This window comes from Falco naumanni, chromosome 2 (assembly GCF_017639655.2).
Source record: "Falco naumanni isolate bFalNau1 chromosome 2, bFalNau1.pat, whole genome shotgun sequence".
In the NCBI taxonomy this organism is placed as follows: Eukaryota; Metazoa; Chordata; class Aves; order Falconiformes; family Falconidae; genus Falco; species Falco naumanni.
In genome coordinates this window covers 14319954-14332184 of record NC_054055.1, presented here as the reverse complement: position 1 = coordinate 14332184, position 12231 = coordinate 14319954, and the positions used below count along the sequence as shown (strand labels likewise).

At 37.0% G+C, this 12231-nt stretch overlaps 1 protein-coding gene across 4 annotated transcripts in view; it reads left to right on the top strand.

Annotated features, from left to right (window-relative positions):
* PDS5B (PDS5 cohesin associated factor B) overlaps positions 1–12231 on the top strand; it is a 115164-nt gene that overhangs the window by 8978 nt on the left and 93955 nt on the right. The gene's annotated exons all lie outside the window — the stretch shown is intronic.

Genomic DNA, 12231 nt, shown 5'->3' with positions numbered 1-12231 from the left:
AGCTGGGGGAAAAAAAAGCCAAACTGATACAAATAGAAGTTGTCTACCCAGATGGCTTGTAAAACACCCAGTTGAATGTGATTTTGGTACTAAGATTTCTGTATGCAATCCTAATATAAATGTTTGTTTCTAATTCATATTGATTAGGAGTGGGTGTTGTGTTGATTAGCACAGCGTCTGACTTTGTAGTGCAATACCCATTCTTTCTTTCAGGTCATAGGATTCAATCCATCCCACTAGTATTTTTGTTGATCTTTAGTAATTCTGTATTGAATTATTTGTCATAGGGTGTGAGGCATTTAATTTTATGGTTTTTAATGTTACATGCAAAGTTAGGAGTGGAAGGGAGTTCTCATTTATTTGTACAAATTCTGATTTGTTACTCAAGCAACGTTATATAGTTTGTCCATCTGTGAAATTTTACAAAATGTCGTTTTGCTTCTGTGGTAGCATGCTAGTATTCTTAATGTATGGGGTTTTTGTTTTGTTTGGTTTTAATCCTTAGAAAAATAACCCCAAACCCTAACAGACTTTCATAGTAAGGCTCAAGAAGGCATTTTTTGCCAATTAAATGAAATAGTAAAATAATACCAAGTGTTGTTTCCTCGGCAATACAGTGATTAAACTTCATCTTTATGTAGTGTCTGTCTGTAGTTGTCTTCTGCATTCTGTCATGTTCACCTTATTTTCCTCATGGCTTCCATGCCACTCTTGTATGTTTTCTTTTCTCCCCTTGTGTATAAATACTACAGATGTCAGCCTTCTGAGGTTATGTAATGCAAGATAGCTGAGATTTTTTTGCTACTTTTGTTTGTTATGCTGTTTGAAAATAGAGTCAATGTAAAGGAAAATAGCAATTCCTGCCTCCTTCCCCCAGTTCTTTTCCAGCTTTTGGAGGATAGAAACAAATAATTCATCTGTAACTGTAGCTTCCCTGCTAAAAGAGGGCTGTGTCAGAGTTACGGCCATAGACTAGTGAATCTGTGAAGTTTGGGTATCTAGGTTGGTTGTCAGTTCTCTTGTTTTAGAGTAGCAGTCTAAGAACTTTTTATCAGCGTTTCTGGTGATTATGGTAAGAGAAGTATTTTGTAGAGTGAAAGGTCTCCTTTTTCAAGTAACCACTCATGTAGCCTACAACAGCAAGATACTAATCTCTTTTGTATACTGATAAGAGTTCTGTTGTATTCTATTTTCATGTTTTGCTTCAGTTACCGACTGGAAAGTTGTTCCAAAACTTTAAAAAGTAGAAGTCTGCCTCTAGTAATCTGTTTTTTCTTCGTTGTCTGAGCTATTTATCTTTGTGTTTTTGTCTTACGGTGGTTCATTTTCTTTGGGTGAGATCTTCCAGTATTTCTGGCATTTACAGTGATTTCTGCCCCTCTTCCAGTTAACCTTCTGACTGTCTCTTCTTGTTGCCTCTGTAGATATGCTCTCCTGATGTAATAGAGTTTACGTGCTCTTTTTCTGTTTAAATTATCTCAATGATAGCTGCTGGTAGCTGTACATAGTATTCCAAGCTGGTTCTTGCCAGTACTTTAAAATCTGTGTTAGATGTTGAAATTTTGGTTTTGTGGGGTTTTGTTTGTTTTTTGAGGTACCCTCTCTAGAATGAGTGTTACTTAGCACTAGTGTATATTCTTGTGATTTTCTGTGTCTGGACCTAGGTATAGGACTACCCTTCGGCCCCCAGTTTTTTCCTCTTGCAGTTAACTTTTTCAGACTTGTAGTATATGTTCTTGTTTGAGGGTTCAAATGCAGTCTGTATACATACAAATATTTCAGTTTCTCTAGTCTTTTCTTTCAGTGTTTTACTGCATCCGTCCCTGTATGATTTCCAATTTAATGCTTACATAATAAATGTATTTGCAGTGTAAGGAAAGAGCTTATTGTTTATCACACACTGATCAAACATAAATTGTCCCAGGGTAATATGATAATCTTATAAGTTACGTCTATCCCTGTATTTAAAATTCTTACTTTAGCATGCAAATATTCTTCTGAATTCTTCAAATATTATTGATATCAAACTAGTGCAGCTGTACTGGCAGTATTACTTTTTTGCTGTACATTATTAGTGACAGTGCTGCCTTTATTTTCTTGTACTACACTTTAATTTTTAAGTACCTTTTGAAAAGGTTTGTATAACACACTGGTTCATGAATTCTCAGATGGTGTCTGTGCAGTTCCTTTGATTTGAAAAGGTGAAGTTCCTAAGCGTAGACACAGTAACTTCTGACTGAGTATACCTGTTACCAGTTGCCACAGGAATGGAGTTTTATCTGCTGTTTCTTTGAAAATGGGTATTCAGCTGGCTTTTTAGGGTATTTAAATATCTTCTTGATACACAATCATTCCATGCAGCAGTATTTTTTTTTTATTTATTATTTTTTTCTTCCTGGTTTTAGCTGTTGAAAACAGCTTGAAACTCATTTGTTCCTTTGGCATGGACATTGCCTGTGACCAGCATAGTGGAATTGTATACATCTCCAAATCACTTCTTCTCTTAATTTGTGCCTTTCAAAACAGAGACTTAATTTATGCATTGCTTGTGTCAATTTAATATAAACTTTCATTGTCTCTGAATGTTGGCAAGATTGTATCCTGAGGGATTACAGATTGATGTTGTTTGTGAAACAAGTTTTGTCATTGTATATAGGCTGGAGAATAACCTATATCCTGACTAAGTATGACACAGAGTAGTTCTGGTCCTCCAAGTATATGCACATGGCTTTTTTGACAGAAGAGTTGTTTTTTATTCCAAGTTTCCCACTGAGAGCAGTATTCCCAGATGTAGTAATGATTAGTGAGGAGGCTCATGTGGACGAATTTCACTGTTTCTCCTCAGTATTGTATAGCTCAGACATACAGATAGAATGTTGTGAATGTTTCTTAACTTTCTGAAAGCCACCTGTATTGATTGTGTTGGTGTCTGTGATAGTTTCATGTGGTATTATGGAAGCAGAGTTATCCTATAGCTGATCCATGTGCTGTTGGTTCATAATCTGTGAAATGCCAAAATATGTCCAGAACGTTTATGCTTATGATCTTAACCGATACTGATAGTTCACTGAGTTACACTCTCTGATTTTCTGTATAAACAGGATTGCAAGTGTGTCCTTTGACAAATATATTTTGAGCACCAGTATGTCAGATTTCTCACCAGCACCAGGAAGGCAGGGTATCTCAAAGCCATCCCCTAAAAGAAGCCAGGTGAACATGTCAGAGTGAGGTAATGAATGAAATGAGTCTTCATTCATTAGTGGTGGACTTTAATGGGCTTTTGTGAGCTTTACAATCTTGCTTAATTCTCCCTGAGTGTCATTGTAATAATTAAATTACTATGCTTTATTCTCAAATCTTGTCAGTGTTATTTCAAAGTGTGCCTTCATGCGAAACACTTGATTTCAGTTTAATACTGATTAGTCTGAGTCTTCTGTATGAGCAACTGAGTTAACTTTCCTGGTTTTATTGCAGTCATAACATTAACAAGAAGGGTGGGAGAAGTCTGATTTCTTGAGTTAGTTCAATATACGTACTTTAATTTTAGTCTTCCTTAGACCATGACCATACTGTAGACTAAAGTTGTGGGGTTATTTTTGGGACTTCATTCTTTTCTAAACTCTATTCAAATTGTCCTGCCAAGGCACAGACATAATCAATAAAGACAATTTTTTTAGGCTTTATTATTAAAATCAAGAGTCTGTAGAGAATATGTGTGTCATGGCTTTTCAGAAGCTTTGGGCAGGTTTTCTTGGGGGCAAAGAATATGCTGTAATGCCCTTATGGTAAAGAGTATTCTTTTCCTAAATGGGTATTTGTATTCTAGGGGACAGGGAAACTAACATCTTTATAGACAGCTCTGTCAGATTTGTGTTACATCGAATTGTTTGCTTCATTTGGATTTATTCTTGGATGTGGTTGAGCTATTAACACTCAACTGAAGGTGCTTTACATAGGGTATATCATATAAGTATTTCAGGTTTTTCAAAGCTGATGTGACTGATTTTTTTTTTGTGTGTGTGTTGTGTTTTTTTTTAATGGAGACAATCAGGAAAGCTTAGAAGTGTTAGCAGCCTGTCTAACGTAGCTAAACTTCATAGTGTGTGATAGTGACCTTTAGTATGTGAGAAGGTTTCATCCTTTGAAGGGTAAGGTGAAAAGGTCATTGACAAAAACTTAATGGCTTTTTCTCAGACTTAATGAAACATAACCTTTGTGCCTGCCTTTCTCCCTGCTTCTCCTCCTGGCTGGAAGAGTGTTCTTTACACAAAATCTTCTACATCTGAGGTGTACGTCCAACACTACATTTCTGACTTTGTGAGTGTAATGATATCCTGTGTATTAACAACTCCATGCATGCATTCTTTCCCCATTTCTTCAAGGAATTGTATTTTTGTAGAGTAAAATAAATTACTATAGGACTAAGTGTATTAGGTGAAAACTGTCATGCTCTTGTCCAACTAAATTTTAAGTTCAAGCCAATTTGAATGACTTACTGTACTTTTTTGCAATATTACCATTTTTGTTATTTCACATGATTTGTGTTTGTTCTTAAGCACTCTGAGGACTGGTCATAGTCTGCTTGTTACACACTTTTTTTAAGCTTTTGTATAGTATGCTTGTGTAATATGACTACCTAACAAGCAATGAAGTGGAATGTTTTCCATAGTATTTTGCTGACAAATAGGTTGCAGACGTCTATTTTACTGACATCATATTTTGTCAGCCTATGCTCTTTTCCACTTTATGAAACAAATAATGATACTTTTTGAAAAAAATAATTAACCAGTATTTCTTTGTTCAGTTATGTTTTTTGCCCCTTTTTCCTCAGCTAGAATCTTTTGCTGTAGTCTTCCAATTTTTATGTCCTTGCCGTTTCTTTTCCTGCAGCCATACACAGATAAAAGAAATTATAATTGTAGTGCCCACAGTCCATTTTACTTAGTCTTGGGTAGAAGTATGAAAGCTGAGATCCCACAGTAACAGCAGGGCAACTTTGTTTTTCCTTGGGCTGTTGATTGATTTTAGTGGTGAATTCTGTTATGTACTTTCTATTTTTTTTTAACAGAGTTTATTTCAGTGAAAATGCTGTCTTGTAAATGGGGAAAAAAAGAAGTTTTATTCTTGTCATATTTGCTTTTAATCATGTCTGAAAAAATGCTGAAATTTACAAGGTGGGTCACTTGTATCTTGCGAAAGCTGCAAGTGTCTGCAACACCACTGGAGAGAGCTGTATGCTGAGATAAGTTGGTACTGGATAATGTCTACTTGCTTAATCTTTGGGAGGCTTTAAGTTTCAAAAAATCTTATCAGCAGAGATAGGGACATGCCTGGGATCATTTCCTAACTGATTGTAATGGGGAGTACTATATTCTATGTAAGTTGCATGAGGTTTTTTTAGTGGCCATATGCTGACTTTGTTATTGTGGCTTGTCTTAATGCATTCTTTGTTTTTGTGTTAATTCTTTTCCTGAATCCTCTTGCACAGTTACTATGTGCACATCTTTTAATTTTCCACAAAATATTTACTTAATATGTTAATAAAGAAACTTAATGCACTTTGCCATATTTTCTAATGAAAGGTTGAAAAAGTGTTTCCTAATTTAAGCTGCTGTTATTATTTACATACTGACTGTCAAAGGATTGCCCTTAATGAGACACTTGTGGTAGCACCCATTACTTTTCATGTAATTTGCCTAGCTGAGAGTGTTACTTCTGTTTTACAATGTGGTTCTTCATTCCCAAAGACCTTTAATTAGTGGCTTCTGTAAATTCTTCCTGTATCAGTCCTTACTATGAATAGTGCTGCCTTACAGAAATATGAAGCTAACGTTTTCTTGGTACTGTGAATAACACTAGTGTCTTGATTTAATGATAGTGAAGTAAACAGTGTAACATAATATAATGTTTCTAAAAGAGAATGACAGTATTCACCTAGACATTATATCTGAATCAGTATGAAAAATGACTTGGATTTACATGAGTGCACTTGGTCCAACACTGTAAAGTTTTCTGTTGTACTCAACAGCAGAAAAATAACTGCCAAGTTTCAGCTTGGAATGGCTTTTTATAGCAGAGTTATAACTCCTTAGCAGTAGATCTGTTATGGAAATGGATTTAATTTAGTGGCACTTACATAATGAAAGTCTTTCTAACACCTAAGTCACTTGTCACCTTGATCAGTTCTTGTCAATCAGCTACACACAGCAGGAATTTACCAGGATGTAAAAATTTTCTGCAAGTGGCTTAAATCATTAAATTACTTGTGTTTTATTAATAATTCTGCTGAAGTAGAAAGATGCCTGCCTCTTCCACTGCTGTAAGTTGCTGAGTAATCTCTTCAGAATACCTTGCCGCATCTTTTGCGGAAATTACAGCTTGATGAATTTCTTCGTACATGCTACATTATTGAAGCAAAGTTAGTGCTCTCAAAGTATTTGTAATGGTTTATATTTATTCATACAAGGATGTGACCTACTGAGGATGCAAAAATAAAAAAAACCCTGGATATAAATAATCAAAATGACAAGCAGCATGTTGACAGAGGAACAGAGCTTTGTAGTGAACTCTGTATTGTAGTTTACAAGATGAAAAAGATTTTACTTCCTCGAAATTTTCTCTGAGACAATTGAGGGAAGATGTTCTTGGGGCTTCTAAACTGTCTTTGTATTCCTGATGGAATGGCCTGTGGCAATGGGAGGCCACTGGTCATACTGCTTGATTGTTGATGAATATTTGCAAATTCTTTTTGTTGGCTACACTTTCTTGGTGGAGTGATATGAACTGTGTAAACGTATTTAAGTATCTACATGTTGCCTGTTTCTTCTATGCCAGCAATTTATTAAATTCACTTAGGCTTCTGACAGCTTTGTGAATGTGAAGAAAGTGTTATTTCTAGTGGCTCATTGTAAAATGTGTTGCAAATATAGATTTAGAAGTGTAAGTATTTGTATAGGTCAAATTTATTTAAGCTTTCTTAAACTTCGTGTGCATAATTTAAACATACTGGTCTTGAGATGTAACTAGATAATTATGTATAATTCAGTGGAAATTCTGAAAAATAGGAGTGATGATGTTTGTGAAGTTGATCACTTTTTCTGGTGATCTTCTGTGTCTTCATGTTTGGACTCTGGAGATTTTAAAGAGGAGGCAGTAGTAAGGCAGGGGACAGACTTGCAAGGAATATAGGAGTTGCTAAAGCTTGCTTCTTCTCTTGGAAAAGATTTCTACAAAAATATCTGAAGGATTAAGATTTAAACACATGTATGGATCTCTGAAGAAATACTGTTGACTTGACTTCGTGTATGTTAAGGCATAGTTTGTTTAATGATTAGCACAGTTAATTAAATCACTGTAGGCAATGTGAACTGTCATCCAAACAAAACACAATTAAATGGAGTGTGGTTTAAGTCCTCCTTTTAGATCATTGACTTAACATCCTCTTAATGATATTTATTGACCTATTAAATATATTACGTAGGTACTTAATGTGCAAGATACCCATGTTTTATTTGCATGTGTGCAATCTGTATTTTGTACTATAGAGCAAGTAGAGTATGTGTAGTTAAACTGTTTATAGAATACAATATATACGATAAATCATATGAATACTGAATCTTTTAATATTTAATATCATGGTGTCCTTGTTTTCACTAGGATAGAGTTAATTTTCTTTTCAGTAGCTGGTACAATCCTGTGTTTTAGATTTAGTATGAGAATAGTGTTGACAACACACTGATATTTTCAGTTGTTGCTGAATGTTCATACTGAGTCAAGGACTTCTCAGTTTCTCAGGCCCTGCCAGGGAGAAGGCTGGAGGAGCACGGGAAATTGGTATGGGATGCAGCCAGGGCAGCTGATGTGAACTAGCCAAAGGGATATTCCGTACCATAGAACATCATGCTCAGTATATAAAATGGGGAGAGGGGGTTGGCCAGGGCTGGGGGATCACTGCTTGGGGACTGGCTGGGCATCGGTCAGCAGGTGGTGAGCAGTTGCATTGTGCATCACTTGGTGTTTTTCCTTTTAAATTTGATTCCTCTCTCCCTTTCTCTCCTTTTCATTACAGTTGTTGTTGTTACATTTTATTTTCAATTATTAAATTGTTCTTACCTCAACCCACAAGTCTGACCTTTTTCCTGATTCTCCTCCCCATCCCACTGGGAGCAGGGGTTGTGGTGGGGCAGCAAGTGACTGACTCTGTGGTACTTAGTTGCTGGCTGGGGTTAAACCACTGACTGTGCCAGTAGACTTAGCTGGAACTGAGTAGCTATTGAGTTCTGCTAATTATGTACAGAACAGCTCATCTGTAATTTTTTTATTTCAGTTTGACCAAATTTTGGCAATGGTACTTTTTACTAATTAGCTATGTTTGGAGTAATGAATTGTTCCCCATCTATGGTCTGGCTGATAATCATAATATTACATTAAATATGATCTTTTGATTTAATTTTTGTCACAGGAGGTGGATGAATAATCCATCCTATTTTAATGTCCAATAAATGCAGCTTCCACTTCTGTTGCTTTTTCCATGCTTTAATTTTCTTGTTATAATTGTACAAAGAGTAAGTATTTTGTCTTCTTTTCTTGTACTGGTTTCTTTCACCATCCCACCTGTATAATTTAGTTTTCAATTTGTCAAACTTTTTTTATACACAACACTTTTCAGTGTACCTCTACAGACTTGCTCTTGGTTCCTGATTTCAAGCCTTTCAGGTTACAGTTGCAGCAGTGCTTCTGGAGCTTCTGTTTTTAAAAGAAGTAGTGCCTAGACATCTTAAGTCCTACTGTATCATCTCCTTCTGTATAAGGAGTTGAATTTATATTTTAAATGCTATCTTAGCTTAAGATATGGGTGGGGTTTTTTTTGTAGTTTTTGAAGTATTGACTTAGCTTGTAGTACTGCTTATCATAACCAAAGCCTGACTGAATCATGATTTTTAGTCCTATGTGTTAAGATTAGCATCTGTTATGTATTTGTTGAAGTTTCTCGTTATATTTATCTCTTTTTTTGTTCTCTTGCAACAGCAGAAGCAGCACACATCTGACCAATTAGTTAGCAAGCTTACATACTGGCTGGTGCAAAGCATCTCAGTGCCTGGTATGTTTTCTTGCCTTAAAAAAGGTAGGCATGTGAGTATTTTCCTTGCCTTCTGATTGTATATATGGAATAATGCTGCATTTCTGAAAACAAGGAGAACTTCCAAAGTTTCAGTTCTAAATTTTTTTTAAAAAAAAAAGTCAGCTGAGTCTCTTGTTGAATCTTGAAACTTTCATCAAATTGCCCTTTTCCAAAATGCTTGTCATCTTCCAATCTATTCCAAAAGAAGACATAGCGTCTTTAAAAACAGGTTCAAAAAGCTTTTTGAAATTCAGTTACTAGGTATCACCTCACTGACTTGTGGATCTTCATGCTTGAACATGTTCTAGATAAGCTAGCCTTGAGGCTGCTGTTCTTAGCTGTCAGTCTTCCTTTTCTTTGACAGAAGTTAACTGAAACAGCTGGTGTAACTGTTATGTGAAATCACGGAGACTTTCACTTGGCTAGAATCAGGTTAAAAACAACCCCTCAGAAATAATCCTAGATCCTACTACGTGTGCAAAATAATTATTTTGACAGAGCTGGGTATGCACAGCTCTCCTGGCACTCCGGGAGAGCAGAAACTTCTAGCAGTGAGATGTGGCAAGCTAATTCAGTTTTATTTAGGTGGTGGTTGAAGTGATAACTGTTGTACAAGGAGGTAGTTTAGCACTGAATTTGTTGAATGATAGATTTTGTTTTTTACTATTTATTTTAAATGATTCCCCCTGTATAGCTTATAGTTTTAATCCTAAAAAAAACTTTCAGGAGTCATCTGCAAATTTGTATTACATAGATCACAAGTTTTTAACCTTCCTAACTAATAGGCTGTTTCATTGAACATTTTTTAAATTAATTTTTGATCCTATAAGATTTGCAGTATTAATGCCTACTTAGTGTTTTGTATACTTCTGAGAGGGATAAGTTATTTTCTATCCTTGGTTGGTTGCTAGGTGCCCACCCAGCTGCTCTCTCACTACCCCCGCTCAACATAATGGGAGAGGAGATGTGATGAAAAGCTCCATGGGTCAGGATAAATACAGGGAGATCACTTTACCAACAGCTGTCATAGGGAAAACAGACTTGACTTGGGAAAGATTAATTGAATTTCTTTTTGAATGAAAATAAAGCAGGATGGTGAGAAACGGGGACAAAACTAAAGATGCCTCCCCAACCCTGCTTCTTTCCAGGCTCAACTTAACTCCTTCATTTGTGACTCTTCTACCTTCTTCCTTCCCCACAGAGTGGTGCAGGGGATAAGAGAGAAGGGGTTGGGGCAGGCCATAATCCTTCAGCTTTCCCACTCTTTCCTCGCACTTTTCTTCCCTGCAGCAACGTGGGCCCTAACCAAGGGATTCAGTCCTTCGCAAATGTCTCCAACGCGTGTCCTTCCCACGGGCTGCAGTTCTTCAAGAACTGCTCTAGCATGGGCCCTTCTCATGAAGTACAGTCCTTCAGGAACAGGCTGCTCCAGCATGGGTCCCCTGTGGGATCACAGGTCCTGCCAGGAGCCTGTTCTGGTGTGGGCTTCTCTCCACAGGCTGCAATGTGGGTATCTGCTGGCATGGTCTTCCGTGGGATGCAGGAGAACAACCTGCATCACCGTGGTCTTCTCTGTGGGCTGCAGGGGAATCTGTTTCAGTGCTTGGAGTACCTCCTCCCACTCCTTCACTAACCTTGGTGACTGCAAAGTTAGTTTCACTCACATTTTTTTCAATTCTGTCATAGCTGCTGTGCAGCATTTTTTACTGTTTCTGAATTGTTACCACAGAGGTGCCACCAGTGTCACTGATGTCAACTTCGGCCAGGGACGAGTCTGTTTTGGAGCTGGCTGGAACTAGCTCTGTTGGCCACAGGGGCAGCTCCTGGTATTTTCCCACAGACACCATCCCTGCAGTCTCCCCCACTACCAAAACCTTGCCATGTAAACACAATACAGGTGATAAAATTTCAAACCCAGACCTTGGATACCACTTAGGCTCAAAAACTTGGTTGCATGTCAGTTGGACATACCAGCTGGTTAGTTCAACTTGACCATAATATATGAGATTCAGTCTTTGAATTATTTCAGAAGATGCTCCAAATGGGACTGTATCACCATGTTCTAATCAAGTTTCACTGCAGTTAATCTTACGTGACAGCTGTCCATCACTGGAAAAGGGGAGTTTTGTTCCCCTGTTCCTTTGGTTCTTGTTCCTTCACTTGAGTTAGCTTTGATGCTTGTCACATGCTTTTCAAAAATAATTAGGTGAGTTGATGAGTTTGATTGGTCCAGCAAAGCATCTGATGCTTTTATACATTCTGGGATTGAGAGGAGCAAGACTCCCTTCTGCTGTGATAAGCTGTTAAAATTAATTTAGCTGTGATAACATCATCCCATCTGAAAGCTAGAATGGAATATATGTGTCGAACAGCAAGAAGCGTGCACATGGTTACGTCTTTTGTGCATTTTTGAGAAGTTCTAGGCTTACAGTCATGACGATGCATTAAGAAATAAAACAGGCATGAAGGTGGCATCATATTTTCCTGGCAGTATTGGCAAAAATTTACTTTAGTAAGTTCTGTTACATCCCAGGTTTATAATTATCTGTTTTTACTACAGCTGCAGGTATGTAGCACTTGGTTCAACTGTCGTGGATGTGTAAGTACAGAGGAGATGACAGAAACAGAGTTACATATCATGCCTGTTGAATGACATCTGATATGTTCATTCTACTCACATTTTCTTCACTTCCTACAATAAAAATGTATTGTGCTGTATGTATTCTTTACAAAAGTTACTTAAATATCAGTGGTAACTTTTTGTTTGGTAAAAGATTAGTAAAGATTAAGCAAAACCTGTAATTTAGGTTGTTACTATGAAATGTGACTGAAGAATACAAAACATGTTGGGATATTTTCTGGGGGTGGGGGATGAGTATTTTTCAAGTTCTATTTCTCCTTCAGTGTAGAAGGACCTTAGCTGGGCCAGTAAGTCTCACGGCAGGCTACACCGTCTGATTACGGAACATGCTCATAGCTTTTCTCTTCTTGTGGATTATAGTTGATTTTTATTCCTGATGTTAATCGTTCTGAGAAGTTCGAAGTGTATATAGATCCTCCTTGTATAGGAGGTCAGTAGGAAGAAAATGCCTGACTTGGAATTCACAGTT